The sequence below is a fragment of the Myxocyprinus asiaticus genome, chromosome 27, assembly GCF_019703515.2.
Source record: "Myxocyprinus asiaticus isolate MX2 ecotype Aquarium Trade chromosome 27, UBuf_Myxa_2, whole genome shotgun sequence".
In the NCBI taxonomy this organism is placed as follows: Eukaryota; Metazoa; Chordata; class Actinopteri; order Cypriniformes; family Catostomidae; genus Myxocyprinus; species Myxocyprinus asiaticus.
In genome coordinates, this window is record NC_059370.1 from 39,457,739 (window position 1) to 39,472,134 (window position 14,396).

Here is a 14,396-nt window from a genome sequence, read left to right on the forward strand (position 1 = left end):
AACACCACTAGAAAAGATTCAATTGTTAGCTTTAATTCCAGCTGTTGTTCCTCTCAAAAGTCATTTGATCATCATTAGACTGAACCCGAATGATCTTCATAGTTTGATAATGAAAAAAAAAGTACTTGTTAACTTCTGTTTGGAATTTTGAAGCAATCTACACAATATTGACAAATTAGTTTGAAAGCGATACTTTATGTAAATAAATATTTGTAACATTTTTATTGTTACATGTTGGTATCTCCATATCTTCTTAACTCTTCTTCTGTTTTCTGAGAAAACAAACACACACACACACACACTTCTCATTTAGTAGGAAACTGGGAGTGACATGATTAACATGCTTTAACATTTAAGTAAACATTTAACAGATAAAAATACATTACTTTCTGCAGATAGCCATCAGCCATTACCTCTGAATAAAGGTTTACCCTTTAGCCAACTCTACCGACTAAGATAAATTTGTGATTCAGAAGAGGAATTTGGTTTCAATCTGCATTTGATAAAGTAAAAATGTCAAATATAGTTCAATTATTAAATAATGCACAGAAAGAAAACAAAAACAAACAACCCTTTTTCAGTTAACTATGTCCTTACCTATACTGACAGCATCTATACTATATAGCATCAAATCCATTGTCCAGGGCCGTTTCTATCTATAAGCGGTATAAGTGGACACTTAGGGTAATTAATATGTTCCAGTTTAAAGTTAATACATTCAGATTTGTTGAAGACTGTATTGCGGTGTTATTCTCTAAGTGGGGTATGTGGTCTCCAAGTACGATTTCACTTTTTGGACCACCATATGCTCAGAAATGGCCCTGCCAATGTCAATAAATATATATATTTTTTTTAATTTATTTTTTGCCTCTGATCCCCTCTTGAAGGATACTTTTAAACATCGTTCTTTGTTCACTTACAAGAAATCTCGCAATTTGCCCAATGTGTTGGTAAAAATCAGATGTGGTGTGTGACTACAAAAAAAAAAAAAAAAACATGTATAAAAGGTTATAAAAGGTTAGAGACATTTTCAGAGTGCAGACCTTCTCTTATTTTTTTAACAGTTCCTTGGCCTTTGCACCTGAACTTGCTGGGAGAGCACAGTGACTACGTTTGTTTAACTGTTTGTATGTTTAACAGCCTGGTTACTGTTCTAACCTGGGATTATTGGTGGACAAAAAAAAAAGCATAATCAATTTCTCTGTTTGTCATAACTGATATAATCCTTATTATTACTCTATTAGGCCTAATTATACTATAGTTTTAGGCTAAGAGTTTATTTTAATGAATCGATTAAATGTAAGTATTAGGCATAAACAATAACAGATATGTTACTGTATACTAAATATACTGTGTATTTTCTTATGGTCAGAAACAATTATGCCCTCATAAAGGTTAAAAAGACCCCTGACTATAAAATCCTGTAGGCAAATATTGCCTCTGAATGGACAAGTTAAAATTTTGATGCTGTTATAAGTTTAAAAACTAATTTAAATTACATTAATTCTGCCAGACATAGATCTAGTATAAGATTTCATATAACAGTTTAACAAAATATCACATACACATACACAAACATAAAGCTCTCATAGCAAACAATACAAAGCTGTAAAATCTTTTTATGTAACTGATTCTGTTTTCACCAGTGGGCATCTTAGAAATTTGTTAGCATATGATAAAATCAACAGAGTATTTGAAAATAGAAATGCTGGTAATAAACACTGTTAAATTGTCATATTATTCCACCATGCTATAAATCTCTGCTTATTTTATTACTGTGGTCTTTGGTATTTATTTGGGTGACTTCTAGATCATAGATTCTAGATTATAAATTGCACTGCATTTTTCCTGGAATCCATTTGCTCCTCTGATGGCAGCGTACATCACTTTATCATCAGACTGAACCTAAATGACCAACAGAGATACAGTCAATTATGTTTAAAAAAAAAAAAAAAGTACTTTTTTTTAAAAAAGTAATTCTTGTAATATCCTATCATAAATAAGACAGTATACATGGACAAAAGCATTAGAAAACGTCAAGGATTCATTACTTACATTGTGTCTGTTAGAAAGTGCTTTTTTGGAAGTGATGACCTCAGCACAAGCCACATCATCTGTCTTCTTCTAAACATCAATGGAAACATGGTTATGATATTTCTGTAGAATGACTAAGTATTCTTAATTAATAATCAGAACTATATGACTATAATCAGTAATATAACTATTTTACATAGATGCCGCAGTGTATGGTTAAATTAATTTCTTGTACCACTGAACTGCTGTGTGTTAACAGACCTGGTGTACAGTATATTATAAAGTACACTGGCAGCCAAAAGTTTGGAATAATGTACAGATTTTGCTGTTTCGGAAGGAAATTGGTACTTTAATTCACCAAAGTGGCATTCAACTGATCACAAAGTACAGTCAGGACATTATGTATGTAAAAAATGTATGTAATTTACATGTATGACTGATGTAAAAAACAGCACCATCACTATTTGAAAAAAGTCATTTTTGATCAAATCTAGACAGGCCCCATTTCCAGCAGCCATCACTCCAACACCTCATCCTTGAGTAATCATGCTCAATTGTTAATTTGGTACTAGAAAATCACTTGCCATTATATCAAACACTGCTGAAAGCTATTTGGTTCATTAAATGAAGCTCAACATTGTCTTTGTGTTTGTTTTTGAGTTGCCACCGTATGCAATAGACTGGCATGTCTTAAGGTCAATATTAGGTCAAAAATGGCAAAAAAGAAACAGCTTTCTCTAGAAACCCATCAGTCAATCATTGTTTTGAGGAATGAAGGCTATACAATGCTTGAAATTTCATTCAAAGATTTCATACAAAGGTGTACACTACAGTCTTCAAAGACAAAGGACAACTGGCTCTAACAAGGACAGAAAGAGATGTGGAAGGCCCAGATGTAAAACTAAACAAGAGGATAAGTACATCAGAGTCTCTGGTTTGAGAAATAGATGCCTCACATGTCCTCAGCTGACAGCTTCATTGAATTCTACCTGCTCAACACCAGTTTCATGTACAACAGTAAAGAGAAGACTCAGGGGTGCAGGCCTTATGGGAAGAATTGCAGAGAAAAAGCCACTTTTGAAAGAGAAAAACAAAAAGAAAAGGTTAGAGTGGGCAAAGAAACACAGACATTGGACAACAGATAACTGGAAAAGAGTGTTATGGATCTTAACCCCATTGAGCTTTTGTGGGATCAGCTAGACTGTAAGGTGTGTGAGAAATGCCCGACAAGACAGCCACATCTATGGCAAGTGCTACAGGAAGTGTGGGGTGAAATGTCATCAGAGTATCTGGACAGACTGACAGCTAGAATGACAAGGATCTGTAAAGCTGTCATTGCTGCACGTGGAGGATTTTTTTGATGAGAACTCTTTGAAGTTTATGAAGTTCTGAAAAAAAAATTCAAATTGTAATAGTAATTTTTCACATTATTAATGTCCTGACTATACATTGTGATCAGTTGAATGCCACTTTGGTGAATAAAAGTACCAATTTCTTTCCATAAGAGCAAAATCTGTACATTATTCCAAACTTTTGGCCACCAGTGTGTATTAGAATTTAAAACAGCCTACAGAATGGACAGTTATAAAGTACCATGGCATCTGTCAAATGTGTGTAAATATGAATAAGTTGTGATTGTGTGAATTTCATCTTGTTGTTTACTAACACGAACATCAACAGCAGGAGGGATGAAATTGTTGATCATCTCACAGACTGCATGATCTGACCTCTTATCTGACCCCTGAACACAAATCTGACTTAAAATGAAAATATCTCACAATTAAATAAAATTATTTTATCAGTGGTATGTTACTACAAAGAAACTGAGGTTCCAATATTTACTGAGCCTTTTTACTTTTGTCTAAAAGAAATATATTAATGATCAAATACAGGAATATATACAGAAAATGTACACACACACACACACACACACACACACACACACACACTTGCCCAATCTCTCAAACTGTAACTTTAAGAGAACATTATTTGCAGAACATAATAAAATGTAGAAGCCCTTGTCACTTTTAGTTGATTGTTACAGAATGTTATGAATCTTGAAAAAAAAAACTCACCAGCTCTTCTTTTACAGATCAGCCAGAGAATAATCAGAGTAAGAAGAGCAGCTACAGCAACAGTTACAGCAGGAATCACTGCAGGAGAAAACATATGGAGAAGACTGTAGCAGAGTATGACAATAAATGACATGACTGACTTTGTTCAACGTCACAGAAGAATAGATTAATATTGACAAGTATTCTACCAATTCTCTGACAGATTTCTTTGGATTACACTTCATCTCTATATTTCACAGCTTTATTGTAAAGTCATTTCATACCTCTGTATAACCATCCATCAGAGGTGTATTTGTCAGTTTGTACGGAAGGCAAGAGAGAGACACATCAGTAAAGGTCTTGATTTAAATGAATATTCTGGGTCATTTATAACAATGTTTACAGACAACATTTGTGGCATGCTGTCAGTTCCCACTGACAATGATTTCAATGCATGTCTTAGTATGTTACAACCACTGAAAAGTTTATTTACAACAAAACACTTGCGATAAAGGGCCTGTTAGCTAAGTTGGCAGCACTGCAAAACAATTACAATATGCAATTATATCATGCTGTCTCAAAACTATAACGTGTGCTAGAATCACTTAGTAACCCTGTTTGTAAGTTACACTAAAGTTTTACAAGCTAAATAGTAAACCTGGTTACTTCTGCTTGATATCTGCACAGGATAAAGCACATGGAAGGAACGTGATGTGACTATCTATTGAGCACTGTTTAGAAGCAGAATTCTGCAGTGAAGTGTTCTGAGTGTCATACTGTATATTGTCTCTAGTTGTTCCTGAAAGCCATTTGCATGATACCTGGTATATACACAATGTGCTTCTCACCCAAATACTTTACAGTATGAGTGAAGTCTTAACTTCAGTGCTATTAGTAATCTGACATCTCCACTCTCTGTTGTTGTCTTCATTCAGAAGTGAACTGGAGAGGATGATATCTGATATCTGGAGTTTGTTTGCAGATCAACACCATCCTGATTCACCCAGTCTAGTTTAAATTTGTTATTAAAGAGACATTTGTCATTTGAATATAAACTACAGGAGAGAGTCAAAGAGATGCCTAGTCTGATCTCAGTCTGCGTAAACGGTGGAGAAACTGATAGAGAAATAAAGACAGAAATAACATGATAGACTGCACTCTTCTAGTTCTAATTCAGCATGCGAATTTACAGAGAGAGAGTTTTAAAATGTATCATATAAGGAACTGAAACACTGACGATGAAGAATATGTAGAAGTGCATGTTCATAAGTAAAATATTCCTCTCCTTTCACATGTTGCCAGCAGTTATAAAGTCCATAATCTTCTTTTGTGGCTTATTTTCAAAGTGCAGTCAGACCCCAGACTCAGTCTCTCATGTCTCTCTGTGTCATTCTTCATTATTCCTCCAGCAAAAAGTTCAGCTGCCTCTAGCTCCTTAAGATGATTCGCTTATGTGTTCCTCTTTTGTAAGTCGCTTTGGATAAAAGTGTCTGCCAAATGAATAAATGTAAATGTAAATGTATATATTGATCTATTTTATGGATCCATGTAGTTGATTTGCAGTCAGAACGAGCATTATTACAGGGCAGAATGACAGTTTCACCATCACTTAGGAACACATGGATGTCTTCCTCGCCACTCGTACATGACAAATGGTATGAGTGTGTTTGTATTGAAATTAATGAGTAAAAAGTGTTTATCATGTCACACAAATTTGTTTTAGCATTCAATTAAAAAAAAAAAAAAAAACAGCAGATCTAAGACTCTAGCAGTGACTCAAAATGAGTAAATATACTTTGTTGTCTTTCCCCAGTTTCATTTCAAGCCAGAGACTATTAGGCAGAGAAGGGTCACTTCTATTAAAATTAATGGGAGAAATTGGAATGCCCAATGGTCAACGGATGTGGAAAGGAAGTCCCACCCTAAAGGTTTAGATACAGACATCACTTGTTAATCAACTCGAGAACACGCATGCACATCAGCTATACAAGGAAAATTTCCCTTTTTTTTTTTCTTCTTATTTTTCCTTCGTAATCTGAGGTAAAGAAGCAAAATTTATGATACCAGTGTTGTCAGATTTTATTGCTGATTTGAAATATGTTCTTTGATTGATTAACCTTGACCAACAAGGAGATGTCGGTCTTTCCCCATTCAAGTAGACAGGAGCTGCACTGGCATGCCGCTTGTTTACATAGAAAATAGCTGCCCAGGAGCGTTCCTAAAATGGCAGTCATGTTACCTGACTTGCTATAAAGACTTTGTTTAAGCTCAATCGACAGCATTTGTGCCATATTCCCTCAAAAATGTATTAAAATGAATCCTTCCTTTTCCTTAAAAAAGGCAAAAATGGAGGTTACAGTGAGTTAATTACAATGGAAGTGAATGGGACACATTTTTGGAGAGATTAAAGACAGAAACGTGAAGCTTAGAATTTTATAAAAGCACTTACATTAATTCTTCTGTCAAAACTTGAGCAGTAAAGTTGTTTAAATCATCATTTTTACAGTCATTTTAGGGTTTGTTGACATTACACCGTCATGGCAAAGAAGTTGGCAAATTATCAATAACTTTACATAGAAAGGTGATTTCATCACCCTAAAATCATGTTAACATGCATATTGTTTAAGTCTTGAGGCTATACTTTTGAAGATTTTTAAATATTTTACTGTTTACGGATTGGCCCCATTCACTTCCGTTGTAAGTGCCTCACTGTAACCCAGATTTTTGTTCTTTTTTTTTTTTTCAATGAAAAGGAGGGGCAAGTCCAAATAAATTTTTGTGATAATCAATATTACGCCACAGATGTTGTCGACTGAGCTTAACTTGTATTGAACCCGGAATATTCCTTTAAATGTGTAGGTTCCCGTAAAGTGAAGATGTCTATGTCTGGGTTGGCTGCATCTGTTACTCTCTCCTGTTTTGAATTCTTAAATGAACAGAATTGTTTTTTCATAATCAATGTAAATAGCTTTTGCCACAGCTTAACACTCAATTAACGTCACACTTATAATAAAGATAAAGTATGAACTTACCATAAGTGTCAAGTTATTCAAATTATGTGCATTTGGGACACACTAATTCAACAAAACAATGTATTCTCTGAACACAGAAACACCTGTGTCTATTTACAAATATTTGATAGAGATATTTACCTGTGTGAAGTGGGCAGAGAATTATCAGTCCAAGCAGATAGATGTGACACTTCATTTTCTGTCTCTCTCATTCAATATCATCAACCCTTCTTGTGTATTTCATACTGTAACTTCCAGTGATCATACTGACTGCCCATAACATGATGGTGAACTGTAATGTAGCACATTTTGATAATAAACACTGCAAATATATAAGCTATAAGCTAAATTCAATATTTGCATTTACAAAAAAAACAGAAAGAGAAAATGGGTTCACGTATTTACCTTATTGATGTTTCAGATTTTTAGTTTTTTTTCTATAATTTAAATGTTCTTTTCTTGAATGGCCCTTGAATTTCTTCTTTGTTTAACTCTTGTATTATATGTACACTTTAAAACATGAATGTGTGTGTTTTTTGTTTGTTTGTTGTCAAATTATGAATTGGGATTTAGTTATTCTTATTGTTAAAATAGCATATTGCTACTGAGATTAATACTACCTGATAAAACACTAATAGCTTTGGTCTGGCTAAATGTTCTAGTCTGTACATACACATAAACAAACACAGAATGTAAAAAACAATTATTTTAACATTTATTCTTTACCAGGCACAGCTGAATATCTGTGTGTCTCTAGAAACATTTAGGGGAATGGTGTGCTTTGCCTGTCCAATGTAATTTACAGGAAATGATGCTGCAAAAATAAAAATAAAATAAAAATAAAAATCTTTACTTTCAACACGAGCATGAGTAAATAACGACAGAATTTTCATTTTTGGATGAACCGACTCATGCATTGAGGTTCACAAAGTATAAAAATGTCCATGTCCACTAGATGGAGACACATAATTAGAATTGGATAAGCAAGTGAATAAGTGGCGAAATTCTGTATTAATTTACTTTCCATGTAAATGTTGGATGGGAATTACCAATTCACGATTGCCCAACTTCCAGGCAAAATAAGTTACCCTTGGAAGTTATTGTCAGGTGTGTTTTAACTGTTTAGTGGTCTCGTGCTTTTTGCTGTCTGATGTTCGATTTCTGTCAGAGCGCGAGAACTAAACAACACCGTAACTCGCTCGCGCCAAAATTACATTCAAAATTCCATGACCGTTGCTTTTCTACAGTAGAGTTACGACAGACTGGCCAAAGAAATGGATAGACACCCCAAAAAAAGAGCTCAGGCGAAATTAAGACAAGTTGAAATGGGTACAACTACTGAGGAACCGGTATCCAGACTGGTCAAGAAAGAAAAAAAATATGTTTTGAAGAAATCTGATCGTCCTGTGAAGGTGTGCGCCGTCCAAGCTCGACCACTTAACACTCAGACGATGTACGGACAAGATCAACGACACGATCATCAACATGTCCACTCCATGAATAAGATGAAACAGGAAAACGCTGACAGTATTATATTTCCACCGGCTCTTTCAGTTCAGCCTTCACTTGACAGGGGAGATAACACACACGTTTCCTCGTTAGAGATTTCTCAGGTTTTCTCACTTAAAGACACACACAAACCAATCTACAGTCCACCTGACGACAAGAGTTCATTTAACCGCAATATGTTCAGGGAGGAGACTGTCAAAGTCAATACTGAAGCGCTGAACCAGTCTTCTTCAGGAACAGGTAGGTTAGATAGTCATTGTGTAACCGGGCCTACTCAACCTGCTCCGAGCGGGCTTCGAACCGGCACACTTAACCGGCGTTTCCGGCATGCACGCTAACGAGGAGGCTAAAGGCTACGGCCTCTAACATCAGTCGCTAGTGCGCCTCTTGAGGGCAGGAGAGTGAGGTTTACACACTGCACAGTTACCTACCAGCTGGCTACTGTTACACTTACCCCCCTAAACCTCACTCCCATCTGGGTCACAGCACCACTGTAACCGGTCCTACTCAACCCACTCCGAGCAGGATTTGAACTGGCGTCTCCGGCATGGGAGGTGGGCACACTAACAACGAGGCTAAAGGCTGCAGCCTTTAGCTTCATTCGCTCTAGCATCACACACTGCACAGCTACCTACCAGCTGGCTACCGTTACACTTACCCCCCTAAACCTCGCACCCATCCAGGTCATGGCGCAACTGTAACCAGTCCTACTCAACCCACTCCGAGCGGGATTTGAACTGGTGTCTCCAGCATGGGAGGTGGGCACGCTAACAACGAGGCTAAAGGCTGCAGTCCTACTGGACCTGCTCTGAGCGGGATTTGAACCGGCATTTCTGACATGGGAGGCGGGCACGCTAACAAAGAGGCTAAAGGCCACAGCTTCTAACATCAGTCGCTAGTGTGCCTCTTGAGGGCAGGAGAGTGAGGTTTACACACTGCACAGTTACCTACCAGCTGGCTACTGTTACACTTACCCCCCTAAACCTCACTCCCATCTGGGTCACAGCACCACTGTAACCGGTCCTACTCAACCCACTCCGAGCAGGATTTGAACTAGCGTCTCCGGCATGGGAGGTGGGCACGCTAACAACGAGGCTAAAGGCTGCAGCCTTTAGCTTCATTCGCTCTAGCATCACACACTGCACAGCTACCTACCAGCTGGCTACCGTTACACTTACCCCCCTAAACCTCACTCCCATCTGGGTCACAGCACCACTGTAACCAGTCCTACTCAACCCACTCCGAGCGGGATTTGAACTGGCGTCTCCAGCATGGGATGTGGGCACGCTAACAACGAGGCTAAAGGCTGCAGCTTCATTCGCTCTAGCATCACACACTGCACAGCTACCTACCAGCTGGCTACCGTTACAACTGCATCCCAATTTGCGTACTTTTCCTACTAAATAGTATGCAAGATTAAAAATATGATGAAAACTCTTTACAATTTCATTATAATTTAAAAAAAAAAAATTTATAAAGTCAGTCCACCTTGTCAAAGAGACCTTAAATAAGGATACCTGGAATGTCAGATGAAAATTTACCACATCATGTAAAAAATTATAATCAAAAAGTAGATGTCCATGTCATTTTTGACCCACATATGTATTTTAGGGGGGAATATTTTACCCCAAAATAATAATTCTGTTATTATTTCCTCACCCTCAAGTTGTTCCAAACCCAAATTACATTCTTCTTTGGAACACAAAAGGAAATGTTTGGCTGTTTGATAGTCTCACAAATTAAGTTTTTTTTTAAGAATATTTCAGCTCTGTAGGTCCATACAATGCAAGTGAATGGTGGCCAGAACTTTGAAGCTACAAAGGCAGCACAAAAGTAATCCATATGAATTCAGTGGTTTAATCAATGTCTTCTGAAGTGATCCAATCAGTTTTGGGTGAGCACAGACCAAAGTTGAAATCATAATTTCGAGCTTGATTACACTTCGTAGCGCCATCTTGCACTCTGCTTATGCGTCAAGCACTAGGAAGTGTAAATGAGCTTGAAATCATGATAGTGCCTAGAGACTGCAATGGCAAAATGTACAGTGAAAAAGGAGTTATATTTTGGACTGTGCTCACCCAAAATCAATTAGATTGCTTTAGAAGACATGGATTAAACCTCTGGAGCCATATGGGCTACATTCACACAGCAGCAGAATAGTGTTGTCATATCTGTTTTGAGTGCTTAATACGGTTACGTTCACACACAGGACGGTTATTTACGGGTGTGACAACCGCATTCTATAACGAACTGACACCAGCAAATTTTCAGGTCTCACAACCGCATTCTCAGCAAACCTGTGCTGTGTGAATGGATCCGTACTGGACAACTAACAGTTGTTAGTTACGTCATATACAGTGAGAGACACGCTGCACTGTACACGTGTGTGTCTCGTGTGTTTCATGTGTTGTTTATTCATACAGACAGCATTCAAACTCCTACTGTATGGGACATTTCAAGACTCACACCTGTAAGTAAATACGGTTGGTAATTCCAAACACTGACTGTGTGAACGTAGCCATGGATTACATACAAAGTTATTCATAGCTGAGATATTCTTCTAAAAATCTTTATTTGTGTTCTGCAGAAGAAAGAAAGTCATACACATTTGGGATGGCATGAGGGTGAATAAATGATGAAATAATTTGTATTTTTGGGTGAACTATTTCTTAAGTGTTGTTACAGCAAAGAAAATAAAAAAAGAAAGGAAAATGGTTGATATTGTAAAGTAACTTTTTTCTGCCCTAAGAACACTGAAGTAAAACCCTTATGTGTATTACGATTCAGGATTTCATTTGAATTCTTTTTGTGAGCAGAGGGTGTCTCAGAAATATCTCTGAACAAGCGTAAGAAAGACTCTGTCAAAAGGCCCATGAATGCCTTCATGGTGTGGTCAAAATGCTACCGACCCATCTTTTCTAAGGCCAATCCTGATGCTAACAACACCAACATCAGTGTCCTGCTGGGGTTAGAATGGAGCAAACTCTCTGAAGAACAGAAGAAGCCCTATTATGAGGAAGCCCAGAGAATCAAGGAACAACACTTACAGAAGTACCCGGGTAAGCTACGGAGGCACAGTCAAGGATATTAAAGGTGTTGTAAGCAATTTATATAGAGCTCACATAAAATGTTTGCATTGCCTGTCAGATATTACTGAATTAGGTGTCCTTGGCTAAGACTGGCAGAAGTTCCAAAAATGCTCTTGATTCTTTCATTTTTCAATTTTTCTTTTTTTTTTCAAATCAACATAGATTGGGTCTTTCAGCCACGTGTGATGAAAAAGAAGCATTACGCATCCAGAGTGCCACCTGCCATACCTGCTGCCCAAACCTCCTTACCCTCCACTCTGACATGGGCACAAAGATCTGTCCCTCAACCAGTGCCCCTAACATCTGTCAGACAAAACAGTTATCTAGGGCAGAGCACACTAAATTATTCAGGTTTTGCTGCTTATCTAAATTATTTTATCCTTGCCCTAACAAAGAATGAGTGTTCATTTTAGGTTCTGTTAGAAAAACCTATATATTATAATATTGCCAAATTATAAGTGTTTTGCATAATTAACTTAATTACGAATATACAGGGCTCAACAATAAGAATGGCCTGATGACCTGGGGCCAGTGTGAGAGAGTTTCAAGCCAATTCTGCTTTTCAATGCATCTTACATTCGTTAATTGTATTTATGTCTTGCAAACCTAAAAATATGTGTGGTTTTCTGTAATGTATTGAATATTTTTGTTGCTAATTATGCTGATTTAAACTTGTCACCACGTTATGTACCTTGCTAACGTAGATGAGCTTTTGCCGAAATTGCGATAGTGGCTAATTAAAAAAATTCTCGCTACTATAGGAATACATTTTTTGTTTTTTTGTAACAAAAACATTTAACGAAAAATATTTTTAAAAATGAAGGCAAATTTAAAATATATCCCACATTTTTTACATTAATTAATTAATTTATTTATTTGTGGTGGGGTCAGTGAAAATGTTGGCAAGGCAAGTAAAAATCTGAACTACTAGCCCAGCCGGGCCAGCAGAAAAAAAATCCTTATTGTTGAACCCTGAAACATGTAAGACTGCTTAAGACTGCATTTTCATAGCTGTTTTAAAAGCCCATGCAATACAGTAACTCATAATTCAGTACTTCTATACTTTGTACCAACCCAGTGTTGAAGCATTGGTGTTGGTTACACTGAATTAATTTTAAAGCAATTTATCATACAAAGCTTTATTTATTTCATGGAAGTTCATATTCTCGATTGGGTGGTGGTTATATATTTTATTTACACTTATATAACGAATATCACTTCCCATCCTAAAATATTATTTGAACCTTTATCAGCCTACAACAACCAAGCCATGGAGGTGCAACAAGATGTTCCATTATATAGCCTAACAAGCAGCACCACAAGTCATCAGATGCCTGGCCTTGCCTACTTCTACCCACCAGAATCTCTGAATCCTACCAGCAGTCTTCTTGCTGTTCATCACTTTACCTTCTCTCCTCACATGACTGGACCCCAGTTCTACCCAGCAGTGTGAGCTATGAAAACATCTTTCTAGTGGTATTGTTTTTAAATGTATAAAACAAATGAGAATGTTCAATGAGAAAACAGTTGTATTGCTGCACTTTTCATATTTTGAAACCCCCCCCAAAAAATGTATAATTTCTGTTCAACTATGCTGAAACCAAATGATAAGGTGTTCAATTTTGCTTCCTTCACAGAGGCATCCCATTTTCAGGCTATTCTAGCCATGTGCCTGACTTCATGAGCCTCTATGAACACCAGAGGCGTGAAGCGCTTTCTGTCCTGAATCGGGAATATACCATCAATATCCATAGTGGGAATCAAAGCCACGATCAGGGTCCCCCCACTACCTCTGGGCTCCTGGGTTCTGTTGCTTCCCTTGACAGGAGCACACTAAAGTAGTCCATGACAGTGACAATGTATCTACTGTTTCTTTTAGTAATTGACTGGTTTCTTACAACAATATGAGCAGTTTAAAAGTTTATAATCAACTAATTTTATTACTTGTATATTAGTTATAAAACTATAGCTATATAGATAATAATTGTAAATGTTCTAAAATAAAGATGTTTGAATTTCCTGCCTTCAGCAGTGCCTGCCTATGACTAAACAATACGGGGCATGTCATTTGCTCAAATCAGCATTTTAGTCAGTCTTATTCACAACAGGGAAAGAAAGGGGCTGGATGAAATCCTTTTAGATTTGTAGACACGCAATAAAGAATAAACTTGTTTCGGTAATGAACTACTCATTGTTTTTAACTAATCAGTTTAATCAATGATTCAATAACTCACTAATGACATATTAAATATGCTTATTTGTCGAACCTACTGGTGTCAAATTGTGCAGAAATGGTCGCTAAACAAAGATTCAAGACTCGAGTCATTGGGAAGAATCTAGGACAGGAATTCCAAAAAGAATCAATTCCTTGAATTGGAGACATCTGGAATTGAAAGTCGACTCAGCTCAGGGGAATTGATTCCACTCTGGGGCATGACATGATCTTTTGTCATTCATACTATCAATCGTAAATAGTGTAAAGTATGCTTTATACTACACTGTTTATTGTAAGATTTCCTATTTTTTCTTAAGAATCGATCAAATTAGTCTGGAATCGATAGCTCGGAATCGGATTCATTTACAAAGTTCTGCAAACGAACAGCCCTAGATTAATCAAAATCCCCACTACATTTTTTCCCCCCTCCCCTTTTCTCGCCAATTTGGAATGCCCAATTCCCAATGCGCTCTAAGTCCTCGTG

The 14,396-nt window shown here is 36.9% G+C and overlaps 1 pseudogene; it reads right to left on the minus strand.

Annotated features, from left to right (window-relative positions):
- Positions 1-4,945: 4,945 nt before the first annotated feature.
- LOC127417839 (uncharacterized) lies at positions 4,946-7,295 on the minus strand (annotated as a pseudogene).
- Positions 7,296-14,396: the final 7,101 nt, after the last annotated feature.